Source organism: Podarcis liolepis, assembly GCF_965112155.1.
Source record: "Podarcis liolepis genome assembly, chromosome: 14".
NCBI classification, from domain to species: domain Eukaryota; kingdom Metazoa; phylum Chordata; class Lepidosauria; order Squamata; family Lacertidae; genus Podarcis; species Podarcis liolepis.
The window spans coordinates 37,432,035-37,457,027 of record NC_139569.1 but is presented as its reverse complement, the minus strand read 5'-3'; the positions used below and the strand labels follow the sequence as shown (position 1 = coordinate 37,457,027).

At 44.8% G+C, this 24,993-nt stretch overlaps 1 protein-coding gene across 1 annotated transcript in view; it reads left to right on the top strand.

The window, feature by feature from the left end:
• The first annotated feature begins 8,200 nt into the window (after nt 1–8,200).
• Nucleotides 8,201–24,993, top strand: part of CTXND1 (cortexin domain containing 1) — a 39,329-nt gene continuing 22,536 nt past the window's right edge. Inside the window, exon 1 of the mRNA XM_083475392.1 lies at nt 8,201–8,530. The gene's annotated coding sequence lies outside the window, so the exon portion shown is untranslated. The remainder of the gene's footprint in view (nt 8,531–24,993) is intronic.

Sequence of the window (24,993 nt, the reverse complement as noted above, 5' to 3'; positions counted from 1 at the left end):
TTTAACTAGAATCTCAAAAAAAAAAAAAGGAAATGTATTTGCTTTCCTCCAATAGAAAGGTGGTTTATAAATGCAATAGGCAAACCATAAATGTTATTTGCTGCTTGATCTTTTAAACTGGAGACACCACAGACTGAACCTGGAACCTCTGGCATGCAAAGCACTGAATGTTCTACCACTGAGCTGTGGTTCCTTCTCCATTAGGTTTGGGAAATGGGAGTCTCCAGGTGTGTCATGTGGACTGTTGGTGTTCAGGATACCTTAAGGACTGCTTGATGCCTTATATCTCTGCCTGATCACCCAGGTCTTGGGTGAGGGGCACTGTTAGTGGTCCCTCATGGCTTGTATGTATGGCTTACATCCACCAGAAGCATTCAGTGCTGTGGGTCCAGTTCTGCACAATGTAGGAACTATGGCTTTAGCGTAGTGGCACCTGCCCTTTGGAATTCCCTCCCCTGGAATATTAGACAGGGGCCATCTCACTTGTCTTCTTGGCACCTACCAAAAGCCTTCCCCTTCCAGAAAACCTTTTAAGTTGAGTTATTTTCCCATCTGCATCTGTACTAGAATTATTTTAAATATGTTGCTATTGCATTATCACTTGTTGTTTGCCAACAAGTGCAAGATATAAATTTCATTAATGAATTCTGTGGAACTCGTTTCCGGCTGAGATCAGACAGGCCAACTTCCTGTTTGGTGTTTGGCGAATACACAAACACACACACACACACACACACACACACACACACCCCACCCTTCCTACTGACAGGGACTCAAGGTGGTTTACAGGTAAAAATAAGAGCAGCTAAAAACATAGAAAAACAGTAATTAAAAACAAATATTAATAGAATTAAATATCTCTCTCTCCTAAGAAAACTACAGTGGTACCTCGGGTTAAGTACTTAATTCGTTCCGGAGGTCCGTTCTTAACCTGAAACTGTTCTTAACCTCAAGCACCACTTTAGCTAATGGGGCCTCCTGCTGCTGCCACACCGCTGGAGCACGACTTTTGTTCTTATCCTGAAGCAAAGTTCTTAACCTGAAGCACTATTTCTGGGTTAGCGGAGTCTGTAACCTGACGCGTATGTAACCTGAAGCATATGTAACCTGAGGTACCACTGTATACAAATGCAATAAAAACAGCATAACACCAACTTGGGTCTCCAAAGTATTCACTTGCCAGCAAAAGGACAACAAGGAGGGAGCCAGTCTATCTTCTTTAGGGACTGAGTTCCAAAGTCTGGGTGCAGCTTTTTAAATGTCAACAGGCATTTTAAGGAAACTTTTCCAATTTCATGGTTATTCTCTCTCTCTCTCTCTCTCTCTCTCTCTCTCTCTCTCTCTCTCTCACACACACACACACACACACACACACACACACACCGCTCTAGATCATCAGTATAATAATTTGACTCTGAAGACTCAAGAAATAAAGATTATCTCCATTTGAATTTCCTTACTCTGTGATGAATCTTAGCAATCTCTTGCAAAGGCCAGTGTCTGTCAGGTCCAAGCCACTTCGCAATAAGGAAATAGTGTTTCCTCTCTCTCTCTTTCTCTCTCTTTCTTCTTCTGCATGGGTGAATATATTCGACCTATATCAAGTTGAAGAGGTAATTCCCTACCTGACAACTCACTGATAATGTAGCTCACACAAGCTGGCACAGTATTTACTGATCCACATCCCTAACAGGAATGAAATGCTATGATTCATTTCATCTTTTCCATGCGGCATTCGCAAACTGGGTGGATTATAGAAATTGGAAGTTCTTAAGCTCGACACTTTGAATGGAAATGAGCTTGTATCTGCTTATACCTTCTAATACAGAGATGGCAAGATATAAGGCTTTTCCAGTCAGCAGAAAGACTGCTGTGGATCCCAGGGAAGGGAGAACAGGACCAGAAGCAGGAGGGATGGTGCAGCGTAGGAATCCTAAACCTATAGGATAGAAGAAGAAGAAGAGTTTGGATTTGATATCCTGCTTTATCACTACCCGAAGGAGTCTCAAAGCGGCTAACATTCTCCTTTCCCTTCCTCCCCCACAACAAACACTCTGTGAGGTGAGTGGGGCTGAGAGACCTCAGAGAAGTGTGACTAGCCCAAGGTCACCCAGCAGCTGCATGTGGAGGAGCGGGGAAGCGAATCCGGTTCCCCAGATTACGAGACTACCGCTCTTAACCACTACACCACACTGTTATAGCGGATAGAAATGAGGGACTCCTGACATTTTTGAGCCCAGAGGGCCCATTTAGAAATCGGGGTGGGGAATGGTCACGGGCAACCATAAAATACCCATTTTACAGAAAATGCTTGGACATCTACATGCACAGACATAACCAGGCAGAATAACCTATCTCCCAAAAGACATAGACAAAAAAAGCAGTCATACCCACAACCAAATAATAACGACAAAGCCACTTTCCCAAACTTTGTTAAAAACATGCTGGGAGGGGGGAGCAGCTGTACTTGATGGGGGAACAGAAGCATCTAAGTTTGCTATACAGTGGTACCTCGGGTTACCTCAGGTTACATATGCTTCAGGTTACAGACTCCGCTAACCCAGAAATGGTGCTTCAGGTTAAGAACTTTGCTTCAGGATGAGAACAGAAATCGCATGGTGGTGGTGCGGTGGCGGCAGCAGGAGGCCCCATTAGCTAAAGTGGTACCTCAGGTTAAGAACAGTTTCAGGTTAAGAACGGACCTCCGGAACCAAATAAGTATTTAACCCGAGGTACCACTGTAGTGCCTATGAGTGCGTGCTGAAGACCCTGTGAGAGGATCAAACTAGGACTGGGAGACCAGGGTTCAAATCGCCACATGGCCATGAAGTTCACTGGGCGACCTTGGGCCAGTTACTGTCCTACCTCACAGGGTTGTTGTGTGGATGAAATGGGAGAGGGAGGATGGTGAGCGAGCGGCGTAGCTAGCCACTTGGGTGCCTGGTGCGGGGGCACGTCTTGCAGCCAGGGGTGGGGGCGAGCCACTTGTGGGGGTGCCTCTCCACCGCTTCCCCCTCAGTTGTAGGGCGGCTGAGAGAGAGGCAGTAGGCAGACGCAAGTCTCACGCTGCCATTTCAGGCAACGCTGAACCTGCAGGTGCCTAAGCCACCACGTCACTCCCAAAAAGTTTCGTGAGTCCAGTTTTTTATTTTTTTTTAAAAAAACTCATTTTGTTACACCCCCCTCAGTGATGACACCTGGGGCAGACCGCACCCACCCAACCAACCCCCTTCCTCCACCACTACGGTGAGCTTTGTACTCCTTGGAGAAGGAGGCAGAATACAGATGCAGCAAAACAAGTACAGTGGTACCTTGGGTTACCTATGCTTCAGGTTACATACCCTTCAGGTTACAGACTCCGCTAACCCAGAAATAGTACCTCAGGTTAAGAACTTTGCTTCAGGATGAGAACAGAAATCGTGCTCCGGTGGCGCGGCAGCAGCAGGAGGCCCCATTAGCTAAAGTGGTGCTTCAGGTTAAGAACAGTTTCAGGTTAAGAACGGACCTTCGGAATGAATTAAGTACTTAACCCGAGGTACCACTGTAATGAATGAAACTGAAAGAAGAATTGCTCATATGGAACTTACGAAGCTTATCTCACACCATCAGATCAGACCATTAGTCCATCCAGCCCTGTATTGACCACTCAAACTGGCAGAGGCATCAGGCAAAGGTATTTCCCAGTTCTGCTATCCAAGATCACCTTTTGACTTGGCGTTTCCTGAATGCAAAACAAGTGCTTTATCACTGAAATGCCGCCCCTCTGCAAATATTGATTCAGAATAAACAGCCTGTAGGTCCCTGGTGGCACAGAATTTGTAAAGTCTCCTGCCTACGGTGTAAAAACGCAATGCATCAAGACCTCATTTCGATAATTAAGAAAGATGTAGCCTTCAGTTCTTGTAACATCTACACCTTTTCAGCACGAGGGCTCCCTCGAGGCCAAGTTTCCAGGGGGCACATGCCAAGGGTTGGGTGGGGCCATGGGCAAAGACAGGTGGGACAACAGAGTGACTCTTACCTTTGTAGAGCAGGTGACATTCCAGCCCCACAGAAGTCAGCAGCTTCTATACCCAGCTCACCTCATCACTCGCAACTTCCACCCAGGCAAGCAAGAGGCATGGACTGGTTGGACGCAGAGGAATGGTGGGAGGAACCAGCTGAGGAACCCCCAAAGGAAGAGGGGTCAGAGCCTGGAAAGTTGTGGTGGGTCAATGATAAGTGGACAGAGGAAGAAGAGGGGGAAGATGGGGAAGAGGAAGTGCTGGAAGCTGAAGAGGTAACAAGGCTTAGTGAGCTGGGAGAGTCTGTGGCAGAGAGAAGTCCAGATTCGGAGGCAGAAGCTGAAGCAAGAGAGGAGGCAGAGATGAGTCAGGTTGGTGAAGAGTCACAGATGTCTACCGTACCTGCTGCAGCAAGCTCCCCTCCTCCCAGTTTTCCAGAACCAGAAGAGGCATGAAATGAGAGGAGCAAATACAGACATGCAGGCACAGTCTCTGATTGCAGGAAAACCCTGGAGGGTAGGAGACTTAGGCAGCTGTGGGGAGGCAGTCTCAGCACCTGCTTCATGGGGGTAAGACCTACCAGAGACGGATTGCTGCGCTCATGTGCAGATTGCTTTTTGGCTAATAAAGAGTTGACTCCAGCTTACTTGGTGTAATTTACTGCTGGCTTGGCTCCTGTCACTTTGCTTGTCTTGACCTGACTCTGCTGGACTGTGTCCACCACCTCAAGGACCTCAGGACCCAACAGAACAGGATACCTGCTGCTTTTAAAGGTAGGACACTGTCAGCCAGACACTGGTTCCTTGTGGTACCAATTGATGTTGAGAGAAGGATCAGAAAGTATATGGGAGTGTGCCTAACAACTAACCTAATGCAGGAAGGCAAATTTTACATTTGTTGCTCTTTCTTTTGCCCCTGGCCCTGCACAGCACTGGCATGTGGCCCTTGGAATGTTAGAATGTGGCCCTCGAACTCAACAAGCTTCCATACCACAGACATAAAGCTAAGTCTCAAGGCACAAATTGAGAAATCAGGGCTCATTTCAGCTGTGGTTTGTTTTTCAGATCATCCCTAAAGCTAAATCCTACTAATAGGCCAGGGGCTATTATTGAATTAATGTTGTGCTGACCCTATGTGCCAAGGCATCCATTTCAGTTAGCCGATCATGAGAAGCAAGTGAGCGAAATAATAAAAGAAAAAGAAAAATAGAAGCGAAATACGGATCTCTTCCCCTTCAAATAGTTCCTGTCAAGGTCAGAGTTATCGGCAGGACAGAATAATAATAATAATAATAATAATAATAATAATAATAATAATAATAATAATGCAACACTTACTAGAAGGCACAGTATTCTCCCTACCCTTTGCAACTGCTGCCAAGATATGAGAAACACTCTATCGGCAACACAAAAGGCAAATTTCCCTTAATAAAACAAGCTCTCTCTGCGTTCTGGCAGTCTGAGGCTTCTCTGTTGCTTTTCCCAGGCAAGAAAGATCTCCGTGCCACCAGTAAGGTAGCTGTGGGTCCTACTTGACAGAGGACAGCTCTGTGGGGAACCTGAGGGCTGCATTCTGGGCAACGTCCTACGGGCCGTGTGCCATCTGTGAACAGCGCTGGAGGTAAACGAGGCGAAGCCACAGATGTTGATCTTACCTTCGTTCGTTAGGCCAGCATCTTTATATCCCACGCATCTCTCTCCATCAACGTAGGCAAGAAGCATCATCAGAGCTCAAGGACATGTTCCAGCCAGACAAAAATACTCAACGAGGGGGCAAAGCAGGTCTGGGGAGAGTCCATAGGCCAAACAGAAAGTCCCATTTGGCCCTTGGATGCCCATCCATGCACTTCTTGACATGAGCCAGTGTGGTGTAGTGGTTAAGAGCGGTGGACTCGTAATCTGGGGAACCGGGTTCGCGTCTCCGCTCCTCCACATGCAGCTGCTGGGTGACCTTGGGCCAGTTGCACTTCTCTGAAGTCTCTCAGCCCCACACACCTCACAGAGTGTTTGTTGTGGGGGAGGAAGGGAAAGGAGATTGTTAGCTGCTTTGAGACTCCTTAGAGTAGTGATAAAGCAGGATATCAAATCCAAACCCTTCTGAGGAGGAGGAGGAGTTGTTGCCCCCAGTCTAAGTCTGGTTTAAAGATCAAGAACTGTAAGAAAGGACATCGGAGTAATTGGCATGGCCCATTAGCAGCTGGCAACACCTGGACCCAGGTCACCTAATCATTCTTCCCCACCGTGGTGACAGGTTTTGCATTTTTACTTAAATTACAGTAATTATTGCAAAATGTGCATCTATTCATATCAATTAGCACATGCCACTTTTATGCAAATTTGCTTTGTTTTGGGGTTTTCGGCAATAACGTTCTGCTGAATCATACTACGGTATATAATGGGCTGGAATAGGTTCGTCTAGATCAGTATTGTGTACACTGACTGGCAGCGACTCTCCAGAATTTCAGAAAGGGGGCATTCGCAGGGGATTGAACCTAAGAGCTTCTGCACGTGAGGCAGCCCTTCCCCACTTGGGTGTGTGTGTGTGTGTGTGTGTGTGTGTGTGTGTGTGCTTTATATGCTTTTTATATGCTTTTCATTCATTCCACCATTTACAATGCATTTCCCTGTCACATTCTCAGCCGCAGAAAGCATGTTCCTTTTCTAAAGAGGATTTGTTGCACCAGGGTAACATAGCTCTTCGATTAATTGTATAAGCCAACATTTCTGGGATGTGCTTAAATCCCTCCTTCAAAATGCTGACCGCCTGGTAGCAACCCAAATTTTGAAACAGAGTGAGCCAGAGAAGTTTTGAGCTGAAGGCAACTAGCCAGGGGCAGATTATTTCCTCTGCTATACTGCTTGCCCCTATATGCTCTGCTTTGTAATACTGAGTTCATCTTATGATCTCTCCTTGGGAAAGGATGCCAAAATGTGGTCCTGGAACTTCTCCCCACTCAGGGAAGTGGGGAGGACAAAACAGAGTTTATTATTCAAGCTAGGGGCCTTCCAGGTATCCTTTCTACTGTGCACCCATGAATATTTGAGTTCATGATGGTATCTGGGCAGTTATATGTCATCACACTATTGCAGTTTGTTCCTGCAAAAGTTTTGGGGTGGACACACGGCTGGGTTTTCAATCAGTGCATGTCTTATAATATCCTGCTGAAATCCTGTAACTTTTTATGCCACAATTTTGTACTGGGTTGCTGGGGTTTTTTTGCCCCATCTTATGTTACAATATAGTACAAGACTGCCCTTCCAGATGGCAATGATGGCAATGTTGTGGCAACATTGGGGAAGCATCACAGAGCCAACAAATAAAGCGAAATGATGTGTGAACAGTCCTGTTTAATTCCAGCATGAATGCACCATGGTTGTATCCAAGACACCAGCCTGGAGGGGCCCTTGGACAATAAAGCTGCTATCCTAAGCATGCTTACTAGGAATGAACACAGAGGGACTTACAAGAAAAAAAAACATATGCATAGAATTGCAGTGTAAATCCACAATAGATGCTTCATGATTCTCAGTGGCTGTTAAAAGCAGGCTCTGGATCAGGGACCTGCAGCTGCTGCTTCAAGGGACAAGTCGCCAGCTTTCAAACATGTATTAAAGAGCGCAAAATGGTAATCTGGTCCCTGGATTTCAATTTCGATTTTGTCTGATGTGCTTTCTCCTGCTGACCCTTCCACTCCTGTACTCGTTCACTGCACAAGCCTGGACAAAGAAATAACTTCTAATTCCTCCTCCTCACTCAAAATACAAATACATTACAAGACTTAACCCTCCTCCTTTGCTCTCTATTGCTTGTTATGATGTGTGTGGGGGGGAAGTGCTGGAAAATTGGGCTTACTGGCTCTGCATGCAAATTATAAGGGGGTGGGGGAGAGGGATAAAGGTATAAAGCAGGCAAAGGGTCTTTTTCAAATGGTACCACGGCGATGCCATTGGGCTGATGCAAAACTAAAAATCTCCCCATCTTTCTTATCTGGTCCTCAGTGCTGTGCATCTAGCTCCTTTCCCCTCAATGGGCTGTTTGCACAGCCTCTGGCTAGGGCAAGCAAGGGACTGCAGACAGCAAAGCCCTGGACAGTGGCGTGGATGTGATGATCAGGAACACGCAGCCCCCCAGGAGGTGAATTGTGCCGAACAGAAGAGGAGGAGGAGGGAGAGCCCCTCTGGCTTGACACAAGCAGGTGTCGCTCGGAAGATCAGCCCCGCTCGATCCACCGCGAGCCCAATGCAGCAAGCGATTCTGATATTGCAGCAGAGATGGTTTCCTGCAATTAGTTAGCAACTGGGAAAACCTGGCTGCTTTGTGGCAACAAAGGGAGTGGGGAGGCAGCTTCCAGACGGGGCTGGTGTCAAGAGGAGAAGGGGAATCTCTCATTGGTCCTCTGGGGTTTCTTGGATCAGCTGGAGGAATTTCACCGCTATGCAAGGATGCTCAAAGATTCTGTATCGCGTCGACGCGTCGCAGGGAAGAGCTCGCTGCTTGGTACTCCTGGACTGAACAAGTTCTGAGAGGTTGGTAACTCTTATTTCCCCCCAGTTGTTTCCTAGAGAAAAGGGTTGCTTTGTAGCCTGCTAGCTCTGCTCACCTGTATGTACTCTGCATTTTGCAAATAGCAAAAGCTGTTGACTGTGAGACAAAACTGTGTGTATGGATTGGCACTGAAGCTCCGAGACTGTACAAGGACTTTCCCACTGAAAAACAGGCAATCGCTGCGTTCCATTTGTCAATATCCGGGAATGGCTCCTTTGATGGAGAATGAGATTCTGTATTTGACTACAGTGCCTGTGATCAGTTTCCAGTTTGTTCTACCTGAGGGTGTGTGTTGCAGGTGAATTTTGTTATAAGCTTTCATGCAAAGGATACTTCAAGCAAATGCATGTTTGTGTACTGAAGCAGATGTTCAGAAATGGCATTACCAGTGTTTTGACAGAGAGTGGATCATGGTGGGATGTAAAGTTTGTAATGGAGCAAAGAATCTGTTTCTTTTCAATGAAGCGGGAGTTGCGGAGAAGATAAGAGTTTGGATTCTAAAAGTAGGCCTGCCACAATATCTCAGCCTCAATGATTTGGGGTGTGTGTCTGTGTGTCTCTAACTCTGAAGCTATAGAACCCATTTTGAATTATTTTATTATGAATTCGTGATATTAATTCATCATTACATCACTAAAGAGACCAACATGAGGATTTCTTTTTTTTAAAAGAACATCTTACTGCTATTTTGAAATATGTTCATCTTTTAAAAACACACAGCCATTAAAAAAAAATGTATAGAGGAAATCACACTGTTAAAGTCTCAACACAATGAAAGTGAATGATCTGTATTTATTCCAGTTACACAAATGTATTTGTTTTTGCTGCCAAAATTCAGCAAGGAGCATTAAATGTAACAATAACTTTAGTCTTTTGAATCTATTTTTGTGAAGGGAATGCTATTTAAAACTTCTCATGAGCTTTACAGCCTGAGTCTGTTTCTGTTTATTGGAATATAAATGCCTCTGTTTTCTGGAAAGCTTATTCCAAAGTAAATATTCACACGATTGCAGATGGATTCTCTCTAAAGGTAATTGTAGAGAGAAACTACACCATCAAGGACTGATAGCTGTTCCTTTTCATATACTGTGTTTATAAGTGATTTCTTTTTTTTAATTAAGTGGTTATAAGGAAGTTTTTAATAGCTTTTCTCCTGTGATGGAGAAATAAGAAAATGTTTCCCTTTTGAACGGGACTTTGTATCTAGCCCAGTCTGACAAAACCCATTAAACTGCAGAAAAAGAAAAACTCAGACATTAAAGTTATTTCACTGCAACAATGAAAGTAACAACGAATGTGAGAAAGTAGAAAGGGGGATAATCTGAATCTCAATGGACCTTCTCCTCATCTGTTGCAAAGGAATATGTCAATTTCCCCTAGTCCAGATTTACTGAGTTGATTCCACAGAATCTGGTGACATTTTGTATAGCCCTGTGGAACCACAAGTTTAGTTGCAATGCACCTGTGGTTTCAGCTGCAGCCTGGCTTGCAGACGGTGTCAGAATGAATCCCTGGCATCTCCAGGTAAGGTGGAGAAAGTAATCTAGAAACCCCCGAGAAACCGTGCCAGCCTGTATAGAGAATATTGAACCAGGTGGACGAATGCTCTGAGTATAAGGCACTTTCTTATGTTCCTTTCATTTGGAGAAGAGGGAGCGATTAGCTCAGTGGTAGGGCATTTGTGTTTCATGCAAGAGGTCCCAGCTTCAATCTTCAGCTGGACCACATAGGCAGAGCTTTTGCCAGCTGGTGTAGGCAATGATGGAGCTAGAGGGATCCACTGCCTGGCATAGTATAAGGCAACTTTCTATGTCCTTAACTACCCACTCATAATCACACAGTGAACACTCGACACGTGTTATTAATTCATTTAAGAGGTAGCAATGGATGACCATGAGTTAAATGGATTCATGGTCTAAAAGGAACATGGTACCTAGATAAGACTTTAATGTTCAGAGGCAGCACGCCTATGAATTGTGGGCATTGGGATGAGAAGCAGAAGATGATGCCCAATTCCTCTATGTCCTTAGCTTCTCAGAGACACCAGGATGGCCAGGGTTTGGATGCTGCTTAGATGCAGGATGACAATATACAGCAAAATTTTATGCATGCCTAGCCAGAAGTTAATCACATTGCCTTCAATGGGATTTACTCCCAAGTTAGGGATGCAGGAGAAATTTGATTGAAAATGCATTTCAAGCCAAACCCATCAAATCCACACTTTCCGAAACTATTTATGAACTGAAACACAGCTATCCTTCAAAATTCGCCCTTATCCGAATTTGCAACGCAGTTTCCCAGCCAACGTTTACAAAAATGCACATATCAAGGGAAGGTGTGCATAACAAATGAATATATTAGTGAAAATAGCCTACCAGAGCCATTCTATTAGGGAAGGTTGCTCTCCAAAAACGGGTACGTTGGTCAAAACTGCATTAAAAAGTGTGTTTATTATGGAAAATTCACACTAAAAGGCTGATGAATTTTCATGAATATATATATATAATCACAAAGGGCTGCAACATGCGGAGAACTGAATTTAAAATTGGAAAAACGAGAAACCTAGGGAACCAAAATGGGCAGATCTTTCCATCCTTACTCCCATTTTTGTGGGGCATGGGATTGCAGCTTATCGTATTGCACAATACGTATTAGCATGCACAAGGGTCTCCGAATGTGCTTTATACATTCAGCAGTGAATAACCATTTAACATACAATTTATCAGTGGGTTTTATTGATTACGGCAGGGAGGAGAAATGTGTAGCCCTTCCACTCCCATCATTCATAGGTCGTTATATTTTTGGTAATAGTTTTGTAAGGTGCTTAGAGGTTTTATTACAATCAAACAAAATATAAAATCTGTTAAATAAATAAATAGCTTGCTGGGGGCTGGGGGGAGTCCCACAAAAGTTGGAGGTCCCCCTCCCTGAGTTGCAAGTAGATCTGATTCAACATTTCTCAGAGGTCTTTTTATGGAGATATAGTTTTCTCCCTCTCCCCCGTCCCTGCTCCAGAAAAAAGTGGTCACTGGGCAGAACATTCTCCACCATGTTTTGTAGTGGTGAGCATTTCACACAAACGATACCCCCAAAATGATGCAAGGTTTGGGGAGATTGTGGAGGAAGCAAAATAGCTGCCAGGCTGCCAACACCATCGCTGATTCTCTCCTTCATTGAAGTGGCAGCGAAAACAAATCTTAGTTTTTTTAGAGAAATCAGCAATAACTGTCCCTGCTAATGGTGAGCCTCCATCTTTGAGAAAGTGCTAGAGAGGTTCTCCTTCCCCTGGAGAAGTTCAGTGAAATGGCACCCCCAATTTCTCCACCCACAAATAGGTTGGAGAATTTTGATAGAAAGGGCCATAGCTCAGTGTTGGAGCATCTGCCTTGCCTGCAAGGAGTCCCAGGTTGAGTTCTCAGCATCTCCAGGTAAAGTTGGGAGAGAACCCTACCTGAAACCCTGGAGCAGGCTTCTTCAAACTCTGCCCTCCAGATGTTTTTTTGGCCTACAACTCCCATGATCCCTAGCTAGCAGGACCAGTGGCCAGGGATGATGGGAATTGTAGTCTCAAAACATCTGGAGGGCCGAGGTTGAGGAAGCCTGCCCTGGAGAGCTGTTGCCAGTCAATGCAGAACTAGATAATGATTTGTCCACAGCTCCGATAACAAGGGAAGAGTTCATTGGACATCTTTAGGCACCAGGCAAAAATGTTCCTTTTCAACCAGGCCTTCCCTTGATCTGATCAACAACCAGGGCTGGATATAGGTTTGATGAGGCCCTAAGCTACTGAAGGTAATGGGGCCCTTTATATGTCCAGCTGTCCTTTGTCAACAACAAATTGTTGCTGGTTTTTCTGTGTTAAATATATGCTATATGGTAATTTATGGACCTAATAGGTATCTAAAGCCATTTGCACATAACAAAATATGTATTTTATCAAAGTAATTGTTGAACTGAAATACAATTAAGAATAAGTATATTAATAGTAAAATACAAATAAGAAGTATATTAATTGTGGGAAAATTATTAAGCTCTAACTTAAAATGATTTTTTATTCATAACAATTTTAATAATGCAAACACATTGGCATTTGGCAATAACAAAAGTTCCTTTAGAAACACAATTTACAAAGGCTCATAATCTAGTCTCTAGAAACTTGCTATAACATGAAATGATAATAGCAAACCAGTGATATTTGAGGGAGCAGGCTAGCAGGCGGGGCCCATTACTTACAACATAGGAGCCTACACAACACAAAACACTGTTGCTGTACATGGGTTTTATTTTTTTTCATTTAAATTTTTTGAGGGCCCCCAAGAGAGTGGGGCCCTAAGCTATAGTTTGTTTAGCTTATATGTAAATTCGGCACTGTCAACATCCTATACCCTTTAAAAGGTGGCTCTTTTGGGGGGGTGTTATTGGATTATTGTTTTTATTTCATTGTTATATATTGTGATCTTCTTTGTGAACTGCCCTGAGACCTCCAGATATAGGGTGGTATATAAAGTCAATAAATGAATGAATTAATGAATGGTAAGCCCTGGCACCTCTCTTTTGAGAAAAACAGCACTGGGTGTAAGTGATGATCTGGTGGCTTCAGTACAGTGGTACCTCTGGTTACGTACTTAATTCGTTCCGGAGGTCTCTTCTTAACCTGAAACTGTTCTTAACCTGAAGCACCACTTTAGCTAATGGGGCCTCCTGCTGCCGCCGCCGTGCGATTTCATAGAATCATAGAGTTGGAAGAGACCACAAGGGCCATCGAGTCCAACCCCCTGCCAAGCAGGAAACACCATCAGAGCACTCCTGACATATGGTTGTCAAGCCTCTGCTTAAAGACCTCCAAAGGAGGAGACTCCACCACACTCCTTGGCAGCAAATTCCACTGTCAAACAGCTCTTACTGTCAGGAAGTTCTTCCTAATGTTTAGGTGGAATCTTCTTTCTTGTAGTTTGGATCCATTGCTCCGTGTCCGCTTCTCTGGAGCAGCAGAAAACAACCTTTCTCCCTCCTCTATATGACATCCTTTTATATATTTGAACATGGCTATCATATCACCCCTTAACCTCCTCTTCTCCAGGCTAAACATGCCCAGCTCCCTTAGCCGTTCCTCATAAGGCATCATTTCTGTTCTCATCCTGAAGTTCTTAACCTGAGGTAATATTTCTGGGTAAGTGGAGTCTGTAATCTGAAGTGTATGTGACCTGAAGCGTCTGTAACCCGAGGCACCACTGTACTTTAATGGAAAAGAACAACATTGTACAAAAGATTATTCCATGTATCACTTACCTCTGAAAAGCATTTCTCTGTTGTGACCTGAGGAAACAGAAGGAGAGTTAGGAAAGACAGGTAAAACTGTTTATACGGCTGGAAGTCTCCAGATGGGGGAAATGAAATGTGAATCATTAAAGTGATTGGGAGTGCGGGGGTGGGGACCAAAGAAAAAATTGGGACGTCAAATCTGCATGCAATTTGAACTGAGAGAACTTGCAACCATTTGTTTTTTTCCAGAAGTGACTCTTTGTTGCCATTATGCTACAACTTACTCTCTTTTCCTATTCAATGAGCGCAAGTGCTTAAATGTCTGTTGCCTTCTCAAAACTAGAGAAGCAACATAACACCTGTCTCTCTGTGTGTGTATTCAGTGCTGTTTTTCTAGAAAAAGAGGTGTCAGAACTCGCCGTGAACACCTCTCTCGTTCTCTTAGAATGGCAATGGTGCCTATTTGAGAGGAGCCAAAACTGCATTCTGCTGAGTTCCGGCTGAAAAAATGCCTTGTATATAAGTGCCGTACTTATCCATCTATAAGACGCCCCCGTGTATAAGACGCTTCCTATTTGGGGGGCATCAAATTCAAGAAAATGGGGGGAGATGGCACAGAGTTGTTGAGGGAATTGACCAGAGTTGTTGAGCAATTGGGGGGGGGATGCCAGACTGAATATCACCCACCCAACTGGCAAACGCTCACAATCGCAAGCGACACAAATCAAATTGACAAAGCAGCAGCCAATCGAAAGCAGCCCTTACAGCAGACACCATTCACCCACCCAATCGCTAGAGCTTGCTTGCGGATACAACCAATCGCCCATCCCCCCCCCCGTACTACCCATGTATAAGACGACCCCACCCCCATTTTTTACTTTCTTTTGGAGTAAAAAACCTTCATCTAACATACACGAAAGTATGGTATTTTCTTTAGAAGTAAATAGATAAAACAAATGGCTCACTAATAATAATAATAATAATAATAATAATAATAATAATAATAAATAATTTATTTATATCCCGCCCTCCCCAGCCGAAGCCGGGCTCAGAGCGGCTAACAACAATAAAAGTAACACAGCATTCTAAAATCAATTCACTCTAAAACCAATTCAAAATCAAATTAATGGCAACCATTGGGCTAGAGTTCTGTGAGGATTACCAAAGGAGGGGGTCAGACTGTGCCTTGGCCAAAGGCCTGGTGGAACAGCTCTGTCTTGCAGGCCCTGTGGAAAGATGTCAAGTCCTGCAGAGCCCTAGTCTCTTGTGACAGAGCGTTCCACCAGATCGGGGCCACAGCCGAAAAAGACCTGGCTCTGGTTGAGGCCAGCCTAACCTCGCTGTGGCCTGGGACCTCCAAGATGTTTTTGTTTGAAGACCGTAAGGTCCTCTGTGGGACATACCAGGAGAGGTGGTCCTGTAGGAAAAAGAAAAGGAAAGCTTTATACCAGTTTATGCCAGGGCTGGCATCACTGTTAGGGAGAGTGAGGTGATTGCCTCAGTTGGCAGAGGCTGGGGGGGGGGCGGAGGGGCGGAAAAGGCAGCAAAATATAGGAGAACAGAGCGGTGTGTATGCCATGTGGCTCCGAATGCCTGCCTGTGGCCATTAGCTGTGGCAGAGGATGGTGTCCCATCACTGATGACTAAGACTGAACTCCCATGGAAGTCTGTTTTCAGCATATGGAATGGTATAGAAATAGGGTGGGATAATGTTAACGACAATGTAACTGATCTAATTTATGTTAATTGATTACATAAATCATGTAAGCTTTGCAAGTTCACCCCAGCAGACAGAACAAGATCACAAACAGCAGCCAAACCGTCTTTCAAGGAAACTTGCCTGCTGTCGAAACTTCCTTAATATTGCATCCTGTTTAAGGCACCAGCCAGCCATGCCTTTTTTCCGGGATACTCCATTCCAGGGTGGTTTTCTTCCACCTTCCCACAACAGACACCCAGCATTCTGTGGTCACTGAAAATTCTCAGCCCTCGTTGCACTATTTCTTTTTTTTTATTTTCAAGAGGAAAGTAGCCCCCTTAGGTTTCCCCACTATTTTTTTCCTACTTGCAGAAATCTAGGGTCTCCACCTTCAAGGATGCAACACTCCCTATTGTCTTAGCAGCCCTATTTTGGCTACATAGCCATCCTAACTCAACACCGGAGATCTCAATTTGCATACCGTATACACATCTCCCCACTTACGCACAACTGACATGTGCAATATTTAGAGAAGTGCGAGCTTCAAAGTATGGCTGTTTTTTGCTTGTTTTGTCGTTTTGGGAAAGTGTGAATTATGAACGTTCTACTTTAGCCTGGAGAAGAGGAGGTTAAGGGGTGATATGATAGCCATGTTCAAATATATAAAAGGATGTCACATAGAGGAGGGAGAAAGGTTGTTTTCTGCTGCTCCAGAGAAGCGGACATGGAGCAATGGATCCAAACTACAAGAAAGAAGATTCCACCTAAACATTAGGAAGAACTTCCTGACAGTAAGAGCTGTTTGACAGTGGAATTTGCTGCCAAGGAGTGTGGTGGAGTCTCCTCCTTTGGAGGTCTTTAAGCAGAGGCTTGACAACCATATGTCAGGAGTGCTCTGATGGTGTTTCCTGCTTGGCAGGGGGTTGGACTCGATGGCCCTTGTGGTCTCTTCCAACTCTATGATTCTATGATTCTATGATTCTACTTAAAATGCAAACTGAATTAAACTTCCTTAGGCCCAGGAAACCTCAAGAACCACCTTATATAACCATATAAAAGTTCCTGATCATCAGGAATCCTGCTCAGAGTCCCATCATCATGAGTGGCAGGGTAGATGGGCAGAGGAGATGGGGTCTTTTTTGTGGTGGCCCCAGGATTGTAGTACACTTTCGAGGGGAGATCCGCCAGGTGTCATCTTTGCTTGCTTTTTAAATGGACAGTTAAGACATACCTATCATTTTCTAGCAGGTTCTGGGCCTGTGATCGATTACTCCTTTTATTTGGTTACAAACAACTTGTCGCTAATGCTACTTGTTTTTGTTACGGCTTCTTAAATGTTTCTACTGTATGTCGGGCGGTTGAAATGAGATTCTTAGCTGCCTTGTCTTTTCTGGGCAGAAAAAAAATAGCTATAAATCTACTGAAAGAAAATTAAAATAAATAATGCAGGCAGAGCGAAAGAAAATTGGTGAGATTGTAGACTAATGATTTATTGCTATAGATAAGCAGAAAGCATTTAATGAATTACTGAGTTGGGGGGGAGGATTTCCCCCACCAAACAGAGGATTTTCCAGTTCAAAGCTCTGCCTTCTAGCCAGGGCATCATCATTATTTAATATGCTCACATCCCATCCTCCTTCAATAGGCTCAGAATGGTGAACAATGAGGTTTTCCTTCCATTTTATCTTCACAACAATCCTTTGAGGTAGATTAGACTGAGAAATAATATATGGCCCAAGGTGAACCTCTGGGCCATGTCCCTTTCTGCCTCTTTGACTCCAGATAACAAAATTAAAGCTCCCACTTTTAAGCTAGCCACTATTGACCGTAGTGTCAGAATCCAAGGAACTATGGTTTGTTTAAACCAGGGATGAGAAATCTATGGCCTTTTAGGTATTGCTGGACTACAGTTCCCATCATTCCTGGCTGTTGGCCATGCTGGCTGGGGCTGGTGGGAGCTGGAGTCCAACAAAATCAGGAGGGCACTGTGTTGGCTGCTCCAGGTTTCAGATCTTGGGTTTAACCATGGTTTACAAACCACCAAGTTCAGATACATGGTATCCTGTAGGCCAGAGCTTTCCATGTTGGTGGCTTTTCATATTGGTGACACACTTTTTAGACATGCATCGTTTTGTGACACAGTAATTCAGTTTTACTAGCAAACCAGAGGTTACACTAACCCCTTTCCAGCCCCCGGGAAGAGTGTGGGGAGTGTCCACGAGAGACACTTACACATTGCAACTGACACACTAACGCATGGGTAGGCAAACTAAGGCCTGGGAGCCAGATCCAGCCCAATCGCCTTCTAAATCCGGCCCGTGAACCAGCGTGTTTTTACATGAGTAGAATGTATCCTTTTATTTAAAATGCATCTGTGGATTATTTGTGGGGCCTGCCTGGTGTTTTTACATGAGTAGAATGTGTGCTTTTATTTAAAATGCATCTCTGGGTTATTTGCGGGGCATAGGAATTAGTTCATTCCCCCCCCCAAAAAAAAATATATTCCGGCCCCCCACAAGGTCTAATGGACAGTGGACTGGCCCCCTGCTGAAAAAGTTTGCTGACCCCTGCACTAATGTGTCATGACACACGGTTTGGAAAGCTCTGCTGTAGGTAGTTTAAAAGTGGACGCTTCCAATCTTTTCCTCCAGTGTGTGAAAGAGGAAGAAAGCAAGAGAAGAAATATGCAAGCCCAAGACTTGGGCAGGCTCATTCATTTGCTGGGGCAAAACTATTGGTTTCCTGTTACGTCTGAACAGAGACTAGCTGCCTAAAAGTTGCAGTTGTACACACATACATATAACAACTTGTGGTCTTTGGAGAAGGGAGTGTGACGTAATAATCATTTTTCATTCCAATTCTGTTACTGAACGTTAGGGAACTTCTGGGTGATTTTACAACCATCTGGAGTCTTTGGCTCCCAAGAGATGTTTTAGCAATTCTTCTTTAGCCAATTAAACCTGCATGCATCCATTATTATTGCTTTTTCTCCTCAATTGCAAAGTTTGCTGTTCCATTCTTTCCAATGAGGCAACTCACTCCAACCCCCTGCAACTGCCTTTAATCCTACAGTCCCGTCCCCCCCGCTTTAAAAGCAAAAATAAAAATAAAAAAATCTCTAGACAGGGTGTGTATCAAACAGCAGTGCAGTAATGTTCAAGGAGCATTAAAGGGCTCCCACTGAACACTTTCCAAATGTTGCTGACTGAGCAGTTTCCCCTAAAGGGAAGCAAAAAATAATTTACTCTCCATTTTCTAAGCGAAAATTGTAGCGTCGCTCAGAATAACAGTTCATGTGCAAAAAAAGGGTGGGGGGAATTAGGGAGAGTCTAGAGGAGTGATTGCTAATGATTCCTGAGCTGAATGCCTCGCACGACCATGAACTGACCTTCAGGCAACTGAGGGAAAACAGCCTGTATTTCCTATGGGTGCTTCCAATGTGAATCCCACCCGAAAACAACGGCAGTCACATGCTGGCAAACTCACGCTGTCCAATTACAGTTGACTGGGAGGTTTTTGCACAACAAACCTGCTTCACACACAGAAAAATGCATTTTTAGGAAAGTGACTGCGGAATGCACCGGAAGGTGTGAGGTAACACTTGCTATGATGCAACGTTGCATAATTTCCCTACAAACGCAACAGGATGAATGCTTAAGCAAACAGACCGCCTGGAAGCCCCTGAACTCTGGTTCTTTCAAGCCACAATGGTCTCTTCGTGCAAAGTGAATTCACTGGCACCTTTTACCTGTTGGCGTGCAGCAAGAGCAGAGGCAGGCAACAGAGGCGTGCGTGCCGGTAGTCGAAGCCCAGACAGTGGCATAGCAAGGTCAGGTGGTGCCCGGTGCGAAATTTTTTAAGCCACCTCCCCCCCACACATTGAAATTATTAGAAGGGAAAATACGTCTTGCTTGAGTCCAAACTGCAGAGACAGACTTCAGCGGAAAGAAATACCCCATCCCCTTTGTTATACATACACTCTCCACTATGTCAAGTTCAGCCATGTTTCGTTGTGTTTGTTGACTGAACTAAAAAGTTTCAATACGTATTATGTTAACTTGTTGAGGTTACCGTATTTTTCACTCCATAAGATGCACCTAGTTTTTAGAGGAGGAAAACAAGATAAAAATATTCTGAATGAAACGGTGAATGTATGATTTTTGTGGTTCATGTGATTTGACAGTGTGTTTGGGGTAGCCCAATGCAAAAATCCTGAGAATCCATGTGGATCTGTGCGCCATTGTGGCCCCACAAACAGTGGATGCGTGGTTTTTTTGGTGCAGGCTGTAGCCATGGGCATACTATGTGATATGATGGTGAATTTGGGGTGACTCAATGCAAAAATCGTGAGGATCCATGTGCTTTTACCTCCCTCCTCCTAGGCAGCCTCCTTTATCGCTAGCGTCCCTTATCTCCTTCCCGATCATTTACCAATCAGCTACTCCCTTTCAACACCTCCTTCCCTCTTGTTTGCCTTAGTGTCTTTTCCTTAGCTGGAGCAGTTTTTTGCTCCTCCTTTCCTTCTAATTTTTCTCCTCATTGCTTTAGTCTTCCTGTCTCCTCTCCTTGCAAGTTCGCTGTCTTTACCGCCCCCCTCCCAGGCAGCCTCCTTTACTGCTAGCATCCTTTATCCTGCTCCCGATCGCTTGCTGATCAGCGGCAACACCCACTCTCCCCCCCCCCCAAAAAGCATGATCTGCTTTTTGCCCCTGGGCAATTCGGCTCCAGGGTCCATGCATTCGCTCCATAAGATGCACAGACATTTCCCCTTACTTTTTAGGAAGAAAAAAGTGTGTCTTATGGAGTGAAAAATACGGTAATTAATTGTCGGATGAAGTTATTAAACTCGTTTTAAATAATATTATTTTTTCCAAAAAAAGTGTCATGATCCCAATTTTTTAAATTTTATTTTAAGAACATGTTTTTCCCATTTTGTCACCCCCCCCTCAGTGATGACACCCGGGGCAGACCACACCCATCGCACACCCCTTCCTATGCCACTGAGCCCAGAGTGAGGCTGAAATGGGAGGAGCCTGCTTTAGTAAGACCTCTAAAATCTCAACCCTGGGCTTCTCCCCAGGTTTTCTACTTAGCATGGGATACGAACAGGCCAAAGCTCTCATGAAACAGCGTGTTGCATTAACTGAGTGCCAGTTTGATCTAGCCAGGACCCCAACTTTTATTGCCATTGAATGCCCTTCATTCATGGGTCTCAGAATGGTTCAAAACATAAAAATGCAAGATAAAAATACATTAAAAAAAGAAAAAACCCTGACAAACCAATAACCCCCTCCCACCCCCTTTTGCAAACAAAAAATGTACACTAGGAGAAAATTGCACTAAAATGCTGAAAATTTACATGAGAACTTAAAAAAAACCTGCAATGTGATGCAGAAATGTGGGGAACTGAACCAAGAGATGGAAATTTGCCCATCGTTAAAATGTTGGCTGTTCAAAATTTAGGAGTTCTGCTCTTAATAGGCAAGGAGGATAAATATTGTGAGTACCTATCTTGTTCGTGCAATGAGTTGAATGAAACTTTGCTATGGGCAGATAGAGGCGCAGCTGCAGGAAGGGAAAGCCTCTGAGCTGACCCTTTAGCTTCTGTAAATTACAAACCATTCAAAAGGGGATCTTTGCAGAATGGAAAAATCAATGGTGCCAAGCTTCGCACTCGGAACGGTGCCTCGGGGTACTCTGAGTGAAATACGGCTCCATTAACATTCTTGCCATAGAAAGAGGAGTTTGGTTTCTCCATGAACCAGCTCACAGCAGGTTCATAGAAATACCATTTTTTGTAATAATGGCATCTCTTGGTTGTCACTGTCAGCAAAGGTTGAATGCCTACTGCTGACAATTAATGACTGAGCCAGAAATGGCATTGCCTTTCTTGAACAAGGAGACGAAACAAAATTCCCATCTCATTTAATGAGAAAGGACCTATACAATCAAAGTCTCCATTGTTGCGAGGTCAGCATTTCACAGCCCATTGGCTTTGCAGTTGCCTGGCAGTTTGCATCCCCAATCGAACCCCATTCATGTTTCAACAGGCAAGGGCAATTGATAGCCAGCAACTCCACTGTAGCATGATAGCAACTCAAAAGTTTTTGCACTCCGCTTTCCACTTTCCAAGCACCAGCCATCTGCCTGATGTGTGTCTTTCCTAGAACTGCCATATCAGGTTTCCAGGGAGAGGAAAAGTTCTCTACAAGGTCCAGAGGCAGCACATTGCAAGAGCAATGGGGCAGGGGCAACATCACGCACATGGTGTCAGGAGGAGCCAGGGTGTCAGGCTTTAGGGAATCGGCTTCCTCCTCTGGCAGTAAATAAGCAGAACAAAGGAAAAGGAGTCTTCTTACCACTTAGAATATTTAATAATCACAGCGAGAGACAACAGAACGCATCTCTCTAGAATGGCGGTGCTCCCAATTAAGGCTTACCCCTCCTCCATTCCTATTAATCTACGTCCCTCCTACGTCTTGTAATCTGAGCTTGTAGCTTCTGCGCTTTCTGTTCTGACACTTTCTGAGCTCTCCGTGACTTTGGGGAAGGGGGGCGGATACCATCCAGAGACTGTGAACCTGTTAACTCTCTCTCTTCTAGTGTTCCTTCTCCTAGCTGTTTCCCCTCCAGTATTTCCCAGCTTATGCCTTCTGAACTATGCCCCTCTGCAAACCACTGTTCCAAATCTATACTGTTCTCCTGCTCCTGGGAAGATTCAGGATCAGGAGGAGGGGGTGGCTCCAACCATTCTTCCTCAGTGCAGCCCTCCTCAGCACGGTCCCTGTCACAGGGGCGGAGCCAAACGTGGCAGACGCACAGCTTCGATGGCTGGTAGCTCCGCCTCCTCCTCCTCCTGGTGCCTCCTCTAACGTTCTTTCACACCCACAGCCACACGCGCCCCATCTACCCAATACACTAAAACATTAGCATACTACTTTAAACAGTCATGATTCATGAAAAATAATCCTTGGAACTCTAGTTTGTTAAGGTGTCGAGAGCTGTTAAAGGTAAAGGTAAAGGTACCCCTGCCTGTACGGGCCAGTCTTGACAGACTCTAGGGTTGTGCGCTCATCTCACTCTAGAGGCCGGGAGCCAGCGCTGTCCGCAGACACTTCCGGGTCACGTGGCCAGCGTGACAAAGCTACTCTGGCGAGCCAGAGCCGCACACGGTAACGCCGTTTACCTTCCCGCTAGTAAGCGGTCCCTATTTATCTACTTGCACCTGAGAGTGCTTTCGAACTGCTAGGTTGGCAGGCGCTGGGACCGAGCAACGGGAGCGCACCCCGCCGTGGGGATTCAAACTGCCGACCATACGATCGGCAAGTCCTAGGCGCTGAGGTTTTACCCACAGCGCCACCCGTGTCCCGTCGAGAGCTGTTAAGAGACCCTTATTCCCCTCACAGAGAACAACAGTTCCCATACTTCCTTGGGAAGAGAGCCTGATTGTTAAACCCTTTGGGAATTATAGATCTGTGCACTGGTGGGCTTTGGGCTTTCAAATTGCAGTGGTGCCCTGGGCAATGCCAAAAATTCGGTGCCCCCCAACTTCTGCCTTCTGTTCTGAGTCACTGCTGTGACACCCCTTGCATGGACAAATCAGCTGTGCTCCCCTAAGTCCACTTCTGCACCGTGAGGGGAATAAGGGTCTCCTATGAGGAAACTGTGGTTCTCCATATAGATTAGGGTCAGAGTATGGGAGTTGTGGTCCAACAAGGGATGCAAGGAGGCAGTAAATTCCATCCCATCCTGGGTTTGTCGCAATCAGCACCATTTCTGTTCTACTGCAGTTTAGCTTCTGCTGAAACTAACCTTGTTTGTCATTCTATCTGCTCTATTTGACACTTATGTAATTAATGTCAGTGAAAGGGAAATAGCAAATAACAAAGCAGAAAATAATGTCACCATTTACCTAACGTTTGCGGAATAAAGATTGATAGCTAATACTGCTTATATTTCTTGATTCCTTTCCATTCCTGACTTTGGATGAATGTGCAAATTGTGGGAATTCCCATTTCCAAAAGCCCAACACCTTTCAGAGGGCCACAGGCTCTGTGCCCTAGTAACTAGTACACCCAGCGAGAAAATCTATGCCAGAAATATTGAAAGTTAAAGTTGGAGACTATTTGCGTCGAGTCTTATTTTCAGTTGCTTTCTTCCTGTGATCAATGACTTAATCTTTTCACGTTAATTGATAACATCGAAGAGAATTCATCTGCGTCCTCATGATTTGTTTCCCCTTCCCAAGCCACTTACAACTCTCCTCCTGTAATTGATTCGGCACGTCACAAATGTGACATTAAGGAGGCAGCCCATAAAACAACACGGGCAGAATGGGTCTCCCCCTTTTGACGGCGCAGAGAGACCCTGTACAAACCGTGAAAGTGAGGGGCTTCCAGCTAGACTACAATAGTTATTTCTTACTGCAGAACCAAGAGCTGACTTAGGAAGGAATTATTCCATCAAGTAGCTGCAGAATACTTCTCATAGGAATGTGGAAATCTGCTCAGTAGCAATGGTACATTGAGCATCAGTTGGAAATGGAAAGGTGGTGGTGGAATGGAGTATTCTGGAAGAGGGCAAGAACCCTGGCTAGAACCCAGAACAGGAAGGCAAAGGTGTACTGCAGCATTTTATTGCAAGTTCCACTTTGCTTGTATTATCATAAAGCAGGTCTGGAATAAACTCTGCTTAAAAGCCACACTAGAGCAAAACCATAGGAGGGTCAGATTCAGGGGTAGGCAATTGCCTGGGGCATTGGGCTTGAGGACAAAGCCTCGCTTTTGCAAAAATCCCAGTAATCAGGATGGGATGGGTGGTCTCTTCTGAATTAATTCCTACCTCGTTCTGGAGTTAAACATTAAACTTTCTCCAAAGCATCATCTTCCACACAAGTCAACCCTGCTAACTTCCATCACGTGAATTATAGTTTTTATTGAGATTTGACGCACCCCAGGCAAATGGAGTTTTATCCTACTCTGAAACAAAGCCAGATTTAATGTTTAGATCTGCAGCCTTCCTTGTGCATTTCCGTTCAACTAACTGGTTCCAAGCACTGAACCAGACTGGTAATTAAAGCCATTATGAAATGTTTCCATCCGCAAAATCATTTAAAACAGTTAATGCGCCGGGAGTTATTTGATGAGCAGAACTTTTGATACAGCAAATAGTGTGTGCTCTGGCGGCAGCATCACATCTGAATTCATAATAAGCCACCAAGTGCTCCAAAAACCATGATCTGGGGCTGCAGCAAGGCTCAATCTAGGGCAAGCGTGGGGAGTCTCACCCTCCTACCTGACCCTTGCGAGCTGAGATTGTGCCCAAGACATGCCCCCCTCCCCAAGTGACAGCGGCCTTGCTCTGGAGCCCCTCTCAAGCACTTTTGCCTGGCTGGAATGCATTACTGAACTGAAGTGAAGGCACAAGACTGGGGGTTGATCATCAGGTGAGCTGCGCACAGGTGAGCTGCATGCAAGCTGCCGG